The sequence below is a fragment of the Triticum urartu genome, chromosome 7A, assembly GCF_056163025.1.
Source record: "Triticum urartu cultivar PI428250 chromosome 7A, HENAU_Tu73, whole genome shotgun sequence".
Taxonomy (NCBI): domain Eukaryota; kingdom Viridiplantae; phylum Streptophyta; class Magnoliopsida; order Poales; family Poaceae; genus Triticum; species Triticum urartu.
The window spans coordinates 469,865,336-469,876,741 of record NC_141879.1 but is presented as its reverse complement, the minus strand read 5'-3'; the positions used below and the strand labels follow the sequence as shown (position 1 = coordinate 469,876,741).

The following is an 11,406-nucleotide window of genomic DNA, read 5'->3' as shown; positions in this document are numbered from 1 at the left end:
ATGCGCCATACTTCGGCTCCGCCCACTTGGTATATAGACCCCTCTCGAGAATGGGGCACCAGGCAGAATAACCTCTTCCACAGCGCGAAATGAGCCTCAACGCCTAAAAATAGCTCGCAAAGGGCGACGAAACCCGCAATATGTAATACGGAGGCGGGCGTGAGATTGTGCAGCTGGAGGCCGTAGAACTAGAAGCCCGTGGAGAAATGGATGAATTGGAAACCCCAGTCCCCTTATTAGATAGGGGACGAGGCACACCCGCTCTCATTTAGAAGGATTGGGGGTGCTCTCCGCTTGTTTTCCGCCATTATAGGTGGCGAGACCGGCTCGGACCGGGACCATGTATGCCTGAGGGAGAAATCCCTTGGCCTGAAGCGACACTAGCTTGCTATGCAGGATGGTGCAACTCTCCCAGTCCCCGGGTTTGGGACCGAAGGGGCGAGGGGAGGAGCTGCAACGGCTGGTCATGTTGGAATGGACCTTTGCTGGAAGTGCTCTGATGATAACTCGCGGAGAGGAGAAGATGTGGTTTGGACCTAAATCCCCATCCCGTTAAATAGGCGGCTTGTTTATATGTCTAGGGGCGTGGATGTAAAAACGCCCTGGCTTTTCGCATTCGTTTGACACATGGAAGACGGCCATTATTGGGCGTGGGAGTCGAGGAGCGCTACATTACAAAAATCGGATGTTATTCCTACAGGTACACAGGATTTGGAGAAGAACCCGCCTTGCAATGCCGAACAATCTGCGCGCCGGACTCATAGTCATTGAAGCCTGGTTCGGGGGCTACTGAGGGAGTCCTGGATTAGGGGGTGTTCGGGTAGCCGGACTATACCTTCAGCCGGACTCCAGGACTATGAAGATACAATATTGAAGACTTCGTCCCGTGTCCGGATGGGACTTTCCTTGGCGTGGAAGGCAAGCTTGGCGATGCGGATATTCAAGATCTCCTACCATTGTAACCGACTCTGTGTAACCCTAACCCTATCCGGTGTCCATATAAACCAGAGGGTGGTAGTTCATAGGACATCAACTCCATATACAACAATCATACCATAGGCTAGCTTCTAGGGTTTAGCCTCCTTGATCTCGTGGTAGATCTACTCTTGTACTACCCATATTATCAATATTAATCAAGCAGGAGTAGGGTATTACCTCCATCAAGAGGGCCTGAACCTGGGTAAAAACATCGTGTCCCTTGTCTCCTGTTACCATCCGGCCTTGACGCACAATTCGGGACCCCCTACCCGAGATCCGTCGGTTTTGACACCGATAGAGATCACGATGAGGAGGAGCGGTTGAAGGTCACGGTGCAGCAGGAGCCAAGGGGGAGCCGGAGGAAGAGGACGGGGAGCGAACAGAGTCGGTCGAACACAGTGCTCTCATGGGCGCGTGGCCACTAGCACTGGTGAGGATGTTTCGGGGGGGCAGAGGGTCGAGGGAGACGGGTGAGGCTCGGGGAGTTAGGTCGGCACGCTCGGACGCAAGGAAACCGTCGAGGCAGAGCTGCCCGATGAGTCTAGTCGCGTAGAGCGCGTTTGCTGCAGCCAAAGCACGCAGACACAAAAATCCATGCGGTCACCGCCTGACATGGCAAGGAGGGGACGCAAGAGGCTGCTAATTTATGTCCAGTGAGTAGTCCTTCCATCAGGGAGGCTGTGGGAGTTGATAGATCAGCAAAAGAAACCAAGGTGGGATGTGAGGCTTCACTGAAAGTTTGTTGTATAAAACTTGGCTGTGCACTGCTGATCAACAGGGAATTAATCGGGGTCAATGGAGTTGTCTGGGGTGATTAACTAGAGAGAATTCCTTATTTAACACTGGCTTAAACTTTTATTCCCTATTTAACACTGGAAAAATATTTCTTCCCTCTCTAACACAACCTTTAAATTTTGTTCCCAATATAACACTTTCATCTATTTTTTGTGCAAAAAATGTTAAATGACACATGAAATGACAATTCTACCCTCATACATCTATTTCAGTTCTTTTATTTATTTTGGTGTCCTATTTAAGGGTGGAATCCATGGTTAGTGTAACAGAATGGCGTCATGTTCCAAGAGATCACACGTACGAGTACCAAACAACTAACTCCCTACTGGATGGATTTCTTAAGCTAGCTTGCACACAGCAAACGCACGTATAAAACAACATGGCCGCCGGCTTACTTGCTTGATGGATCGACTCGATGAAACACGCACACGACACACGCGAACAATATGAGGACACGTCGAGTTGATTACAAAACGACCGTGTCGTGCCTTTGGGTTTTTTTATTTTTATTTTGACCGTATCGTGCCTTGGGATTTTTAATTGCTAGTATTTCTGATTGGGGTCACGGTTCAGTGTACGTATATATCAGCTGCCAACACAATCTAGCCTTTTCAGAGTATCAAACTCTCGCTTACACATGTATGCGTACAAGACACGGACACAGACGAGTTGGGTTTAATTCCAACATCGGTGTTCTTGTGCAAGCGGATTGTGGGCTGGGTGAAGCCAATGAGAATGACTTTGACCTGACTTAGGTCCTTCTAGTGCCAGGGGTAAACTTGTCATTTCACATGTCATTTAACATCATTAGGTCAAAAAATGTACCGAAGTGTTATATTGGGAACAAAATTTAAAGTTGGTGTTATATAGGGAAGAAATATTTCTTCGATGTTAAATAGGGAAACAAAATTTAAAACAGTGTCAAATAAGGAATTCTTTCGATTAACTAAGGAAGGACTACAATCCTGGAGAGTTTTAGGATAATTGGACTACAAAACAATATGGTTGCTTTGTAACTGCAAAATTGGTCCAGAAACTTGATCGGGAAAGTGCACTCACATGGAGTATCAACTTGAGCTGAAATTTGGCCAGGCATTATGATTTTGACATGTAGAGATGCTGTAAAATTTTCATACCAATTGGACAAGCCAAAATGGCACTTGCTTCACAAACATCCTCTTTGTCCAAAAACTTGCAAAACTTCTAGAGCAATATTAGCTCCATGAATTGATCCCAAAATTGGTGGAGAAAGGTTTTATAACTGTGAGAATGCCCTGGTAAATTCTCTACCAAAATGAAGCAATATAAAATATACTTTCTTCACTAAGTGAAAAATTGGATAGAAACAAAGATTTTGTCCTGTGCTCACATAAATAATTGAATGGGGCTGAAATTTGGAGGAGGGAAACTATATGAGCACATGAAGAGGCATGCAAAATTTCAACTCATTTGGATACTCCTAGCTAGTACTTCCTTCACAATGGTATCTGTTTGACAAAAACTTTGAAAAATCATTGAGGGAAGTTGGCTAGGCGAATGAAGCTGAATTTTTGCATGAGGCAATGATTTGGATGTAGAAGCTTGACCAAAAAGTATGGGAGCAAAGAAGATAAGATAAATGGCACTTCCTTCACAAAATGCCATTCTGGATAGAATAGAAAAAAAGAATATTGGGGAATTATTATTGGGCTAGGACAGGAATGTTTGGGCATATTTGATCAACATATGACCCAAAGAAATTATGGAAATTATTTGGCAATTTTTGGATGGACAAAAATATAGGTTGCTTCACAACCTAGGGCACTTGAGGTTATTCCTTTAATATAAAATGATTTTTCCCCAAGAAAGAGAATTATGGATTTGGGCCAGAATGGAAATGGCATGATCTTGGGAAAGTTTTGAGAATTATAAGGCACTTGGGAGAAGAAATGATGATGATCTCCCAGGTTTCAAGGCCACAGAACTGTAGCGACCAAACCTCGAAGGATTTGAGTCTCTATGCTTACCGTGCTAGTCCCTGGATCGAACTCGCCAGCAAACACAATATAGATGAATACCAGAATAGCAAGTGCATCATTTATTACATCGTATGATCCAGAATATATAAAATAAAACAATCTGCATAGCACTTGGCTAGCTTTATTCAATCAAACAGCGGAAAGTAGCAGAAAATAACGATGAGTCCCATCATAGCCCACTGGCGATGTTGAGTGCAGACTCGTGACCCTAACGGTACCTTACTCTTCGTTTGAATATCCTGCAACATGAGACGTTGCAGCCATATAGGTAAATACTTGGAATGTATTGGCAAGTTACACAGGAGTAATAATAAAGCAGACCTACATGTACATGCATAGTATATCAAAAGGAAGGTTTGAGGGTTTATTTTTGCAGAAAGCTGATTTTGTCCTCATAACTACCTAATAGTCAAATTTTTATTTAGTTCTTTTATTACTACAATTAAATACACAAGGTTGAGTTGGCAAAAATCAACTCCAACCTACCCTTTTATTAAGTTTCCCACAAATATTATTAAGTGTCACATCTGTCAAGATCATCCAACAACTGTAATGGCATAGTCGCTCAAAGTTACCCATAAACGGGGGCATGACTAATCATGATTAGTTTTTAATACTCTGCAGAGTTTAGTACGCTTTACCCACTGGACCCAACCCGAAGATTGAGACAAAGTCTTTCAGAAGCAGTCCCCTAGTCCCAACAGGAGGCCCATCCCAACTATTATATCTACATCTGCTGGCACATCCGGGTAAGGGTTCCACAACTGATAAACTAAGCCAGAGCCCACTTAGCCAGTGGTCGCACATGGAAGCTACTAGTCACTAAGTCTGTCTGATCTTTTTGAGCCTGGGCGGCCGTCCACTTACATTCAGAGGGTATAAACCATGATGTTCTTGAAACCACCCTAGCAATACCAATTCTGCCTAGAGGTGAATTAAATCCTGAGTTACTACTCAAATTGTTACATATATAATCCTCACATAAGCTCAATGAATACACGAACCACCCCCTTCTACAAAGCATAGCAACTACAACTACCACGATCTGCAATGACGGGAGATAGCTCAACAATATAGTAAAGTAATATAGTAAACCTATACATGCATATATTCATAGTGTGATATAACTACATGCATAGAAAACAATAGGTAAAGGATGATCAACATGTAACTTGCCTTGGTTCTGGTTCAGAAAGTCACACTTCTGACAATAGCTCGCGTCGCACTCCGCACAATCTACACGTTTCACACAATTCAACAAATCAATCATCGGAACACAAATAGAACCAAAACAAAACCAACAACAAGAAAACCATTTTTAAAACTCAAAACAGAAGCTTAACATCACCTAAATTGCACTTCGCTCACAACGCAAAAAGAATGTCTTGAATTCGATAAGCGGTTTGAAAGATACGCCTTTTGGAAAGTTTAATTCAAATTCAAACGAATTCAAATTTGCACAGTGCAAACATGTGCAAAGCTGTTACTGTGACAATGTGCTGATTTTTTTGAGTGCATAGGAAAAAGAAACACCTAAATTGGACAAATATACTAAGAGTTATAGCAAATTGAAATTTGGATGAAAATCTGGAAAAGAAACAAAAGGCAGCAGAAAACTCCTGAACTGTAGCAACTCCTGTGCGTGCACTGTAGCAGTGAAACGTGGCAGCCGGCGGTTGGCCGAAAAACCTCCTGTGCGGCGTGCTCACCGTTTACAGAGGAAAATGGCGGCAGCTTCGGGCGTCGGCGGGGGCGCTCCTCCGGCGACTCTCCGGCGATGGGGAAGTGACGGGAGGATGCAGCTTCGAGTGGCAGGGCGGTGGTGGTGAAAACGTTGACTGGTTCGACCTCTGCTGACGACGACGGCGACGGAAAAGTGGCATGCTCCAGCAAAGTTGGGCGGGGTTGATCCTCTCGCTCCGCTGCGAGTTGGGCAAGGCCAAAGTGTCAAACGGGTGCGCGGAAGATAGAGGGGTCGAACGGAGTAGGCGGTGCAACTCTGCTCGTTCTTACGGCGGTGCAATCTTCCGGTGAACGGCGGGGGATAGCGGAGCTCTGGGTGAGATGCGTTTCGCCCTAGCTCGTGCGTGCGGCAATAGGGAGGATCGGGGAAGGGGTGCGGGGGTTCGTCGGGCTCTTGGGCACGCACCAGATATCTCGGGCGTGCACGGGGCGGCTCGGGTGTGCGACCTCGACTCGGGTTTGCCTTGGCTGTGCGCGCGGTGCGTGCGTGTTCGACTCGGGGAAGAAGAAAGCGGCGCGGGGCCCACGGTCAGTGGCTGGAGGCGAGGTGGATCGGGTGCGGGTTGGGTGCGAGTGACGCTGCTGCGTACCTCTTCGCGGGAAGTGGGCTGCGGCGGCGGGAGCTGGGCCGCGGCGTTGGCTGGCCGGCTGGTGTTTTTTTAAAACAAAAACTACAGCAGCAGAACAAAATAAATAAAATAAAATACACAGTATAAATTCTAAATAAAAATACCTAGACACACAGGAAAAGTAGCTCTACAGCTATAAACTACAGGAACACTAGTTCCAACACTAATGCAATTTTGTCAAATAATTTTGATGCAATAGGCCACTCTAACATCAATAATATAATCAAATAAAATATTTTGAAAATTTCAATAAATAATTACTAGAACATATCAAATGAACTGAAAATAATATTATGCACATTATGAACATTTTTAAACAGGGGAGAAGTCATGTTATCTCCACTCCAATACCTTGCCTTGAGTTGCATAATGATTCGAATATTGCAGAAAAACAAATAATGCAATAAAAATATGATATGCATATGAATGATCTAATAACATCCTAATTTAGGAAAATTTAGATGTTACAAACCTACCCCCCTTAAGATGAATCTCGCCCTCGAGATTCGGGCTGGCTAGCAAATAGGTGTGGGTGATCCTGCCTGAGATCTTACTCTCGTTCCTAGGTAGCTTCCTCCTCTGTGTGATGATCCCACTGAACCTTGCATAACTTAATTGTCTTGGTGCGAGTAACTCTCTCTGCTGTCTCTAGAATCTTAACAGGCTTCTCCTCATATGACAAATCACTCTCCAACTGAATTGCCTCAAGTGGCACCGTGTCCTAAATGGAACATCCATCATCTCTGCGTGACACTTCTTCAATTGAGATACATGAAACACATCATGAACTCCTGACAAAGATTCTGGCAACTCCAGCTGATAAGCTACCTCTCCTCTACGCTCCAAGATCTTGTAAGGCCCCACAAAACGTGGTGCTAACTTACCTTTGATTCCAAACCTCTTAATTCCACGAAGTGGTGAAACTCGAAGATATGCATGGTCTCCTACCTCATATGCCACCTCCTTACGTTTAGCATCTGCGTAACTCTTCTACCTGGACTGTGCTATCTTCAGCCTGTCACGAATCAACTTGACCATCTCCTCGGCATCCCTGATCAAGTCTGGTCCAAAGAACTGGCGTTCTCCAACCTCATCCCACATCAACGGTGTCCTGCACTTCCTACCATACAATACCTCAAATGGTGCCATCTTCAGACTAGCCTGGTAACTGTTATTATATGAGAACTCTGCATAAGGTAAATTATCATCCCAACTAGACCCATAGTCCAAAGCACAAGCTCTCAACATATCCTCCAAAATCTGATTTACCCTCTCTGTCTGCCCATCTGTCTATGGATGGAAAGCTATACTAAACTCTAGCCTGGTGCCCAAGGATTCATGCAACTGACGCCAAAATTTGGATGTGAACTGAGTACCTCTATCAGACACTAACTTCCTTGGAACTCCATGCAGACAAACAATTTTAGACATATAAATTTTTGCGAGCTGAGCACTGGTATAAGTAGTCTTTACTGGGATGAAGTGAGCGACTTTAGTCAAACAATCAACAACTACCCAAATGGAATCATATCCTGACTAAGTCCTGGGTAGACCTGTAATGAAATCCATACAAATCTCATCCCACTTCCATTCAAGTATAGGAAATGGTTGTAACAAACCTGCTGGCCTCTGATGTTCTGCCTTAACTCGCTGGCACACATCACATGTTCCAATATAACCAGCAATTTCCCTCTTCAGGCTAGGCCACCAAAATCTTTCCCTCAAATCCAAATACATCTTAGTATTACCTGGGTGAATAGAATAAGGTGAATCATGCGCCTCCTGAAGAATCAACTTCCTGATACCTGCATCTTGAGGTACACAAATACGCTTCTCAAACCATATGGCTCCATGTTCATCCTCATGGAAACCATCTGCCTTACCTTCAACCATGTTCGCTTTTATCTCAGCAATCTCCTTATCACCCTTTTGAGCTTCTCTGATCCTGCCAAGCAAAGTAGGCTTTACCTCCAGTGTTGCTAAATATCCCTTAGGAACCATCTCCAACCTGAGATTCCTGAATTGCTCACATAACTCGGGTGGCATATCCTCAATATTAACTGCATTAGCATGGCTCTTACGACTCAACGCATCAGCAACAACATTAGCCTTACCAGGATGATACTGCACATTCAAATCATAATCCTTAATAAGCTCCAACCATCTCCTCTGCCTGAGCTTCAAATCCTTCTGAGTAAAAATATACTTCAAGATCTTATGATCAGTAAATATATCACAATGATTACCAATAAGATATGGCCTCCAAGTTTTCAATGCATGCACAACTGAGGCTAACTCCAAATCATATGTAGGATAATTGTGCTCATGATTCTTAAGCTGACATGAAGCATAAGAAACAACTTTACCTTCCGGCATCAAAACACTCCCAAGTCCTTGACGAGAAGCATCACAATATACCTGGAAGTCCTTATGTATATCTGGCAGAGTTAAGACTGGTGCCGTAACCAAACGCTGCTTCAATTCCTGAAAGCTGGCTTCACATTCATCAGTCCAAACAAATTTCTTTTCCTTCTTCAAAAATTCAGTCATAGGCTTTGCAATCTTGAAAAAGTTCTCAATAAACCTCCTATAATAACCTGCAAGGCCCAAAAAACTACGAATCTCCCCAACTGTCGTGGGTGTCTCCCACTCTGTAACTACAGCAACGTTAGATGGATCAACTTCAACTCCATTACCTGACACAACATGTCCAAGGAATGCTACCTCACCCAGCCAAAACTCACATTTGCTGAACTTGGCATACAGCTAATGTTCCCTTAGTTTCTCCATTACCAAACACAGATGCACCTCATGCTCTTGCTTATTCTTGGAGAACACCAATATATCATCAATGAAAACAACCACAAATTTATCCAAGAACTCCATAAACATCTTGTTCATCATATTCCTAAAGTATGCAGGAGCGTTAGTCAATCCAAATGACATAACAGTATATTCATACAACCCATACCTCGTAGTAAAAGCGGTCTTTGGAATATCTTGCTCACGAATCTTCAATTGATGATAACCAGAACGAAGATCTATCTTAGAAAACATAGTAGCTCCCTCCAACTGGTCAAACAGATCGGTTATCATAGGCAAAGGATATTTATTCTTAATGGTTACCTCATTCAAAGAATGATAATCAACACACATCCTCAAGGTCCCATCCTTCTTCTCCACAAACAAAACTAGAGCTCCCCAAGGTGATGAACTTGGGCGAATAAATCCTTGTGCCTGCAATTCTCTTATCTGCCTCTTCAAATCTTCCAACTCTTGAGGAGGCATTCTATACGGTCTCTTTGCAATAGGTCCAGTGCCCGGTATTAAATCAATAAGAAACTCAATATCTCTATCTGGTGGCATACCTGGCAACTCCTCTGGAAACACACCTGGATAATCCCTCACAACTGGCACATCTTCCAGGCTACCCCCCTTAAGAGAGTTCACCTGCACCTGATTATGCTTATACTTACATACATATTTGATCCTCTTCCCTCTTGGTGCACTGAGAGTAATAGATTGACTGGCACAATAAATACGACATTTATATAACTGCAACCAATCCTTACCCAAAAAAAACATCTAGACCTTGTGACTTCAATATTATCAAATCCGTAGGAAACTCATGCTTCCCAATAGACAAAGTCAACTGATGACAACCAACACCTGCTATCATCTCAGCTCTTGGGGAACTCACTCTAATAGGCATACTAAGTGTTTTGGTTAGCAATCCATGTTTATCAAAAATACCCTCGAAATAAATGGATGAGATGCACCAGTATCAAACAGAACAAGTGCAGGTACTGAATTAATCAAGAACTTACCAATCACTGCATCAGGTTCATTATAGACTTCCTCAACATTAACATGGTTGACATGACCCTTCTGGAAGGGGTTTGGCTTGCTGACTCCTGAATTCCCATTACTGTTCTTGCTCTCTGGACAAGCATTGGAGTAGTGGCCCATCTGCCTACACTTATAGCACTGAACCTGGCTAATATCCCTCTGCACAGGCATACTCTGGTGGCTCTGGTTATTATTCCCTCCATTACCATTACCATTACCTCAACCATTGCCATTGTTACTCTTGTGCCCATTGTGATGATGGTGGCCATTATGGTTGTGGCCATTTCCTCCATGATGATTATGCCCATTACCTCCATCATGATTATGCCCATTACCTCTATTACCATGATATGAAGTGCGTGGCTTCTGCTGTGGTCCTGAATTATACCTGTTATTATTGTTGTACTTCCTCTTGCGATTCTCTATGGCCTGTTGCTTTCCCTCCAGCACAATAGCCTTATCAATCAAATCCTGACAATTCCTAAAAGTGGACACTGTCAACTGAAGGCTCAAGTCATCATTTAGGCCCTCCAAGAATTTCTCCTGCCTAGCTGCATCTGTGTTAACATCATTAGGAGCATAGCATGCAAGATTATTAAATTCCTCCACATAAGCATTAATAGTGTGACCTCCATGGCGCAAACTGCGAAACTCCTTCTTTTTCAGACTCATACCACCAGCAGACACATGTGTAGCACGGAAAGCATCCTGAAACTGTACCCAAGTGATACTAGCAATGTGATAAGTGACCAAGTAGTTGTCCCACCAAGCTGCGGCAGGACTCTCCAGCAAATGTGAGGCAAACCTCACCCTCTCTGCATATGTGCATCCAACCGTCTCCAGGTTCCTATTGACTGCACGGAGCCAATCATCAGCCACAATAGGTTCAGGGGAAGTAGAGAACCTCTAAGGATTCAATCTCAAGAACTTGGTAAGCATATCCATAGGTGGTGGCGGCGGCGGATTTTTGTTGTTATTGTTGTTGTTCTGGTTCTGAGTAAGCAACTGGATCAACTGGGCATGTCCCTCGATAACCTGTTGTATGTATGGTGGTACTCCATTGCCATTGTTGTCTCCTCCTGTAGTATTGCGTCTAGTATCATGCCTCGGCGGCATCTGGTGGGCAAGCATAGATGAGTTATAGATATAATAGGGCCAAAAGCTATGTATATATAAATATATTCTACCCATATGCATAATACGATCAAGCCAACAAAACACAACAACGAATAACACCAACAAACAAACAGCAAACAGCAAACAAAATAATAATATTATATATATAGTCAAATAATTTCGACACTAAGCAATTTAACAAACAACTACCAATCAAGCAAACAATCTAGTATCTTCATAGCACGAAAGTGGGAATAATCAGATACTCTAACACGATA

General features: G+C 43.5%; 1 pseudogene; it reads right to left on the bottom strand.

Annotated features, from left to right (window-relative positions):
* Positions 1-1,305: 1,305 nt before the first annotated feature.
* Positions 1,306-11,128, bottom strand: LOC147959992 (uncharacterized; annotated as a pseudogene).
* Between the last annotated feature and the right edge of the window lie 278 nt (positions 11,129-11,406).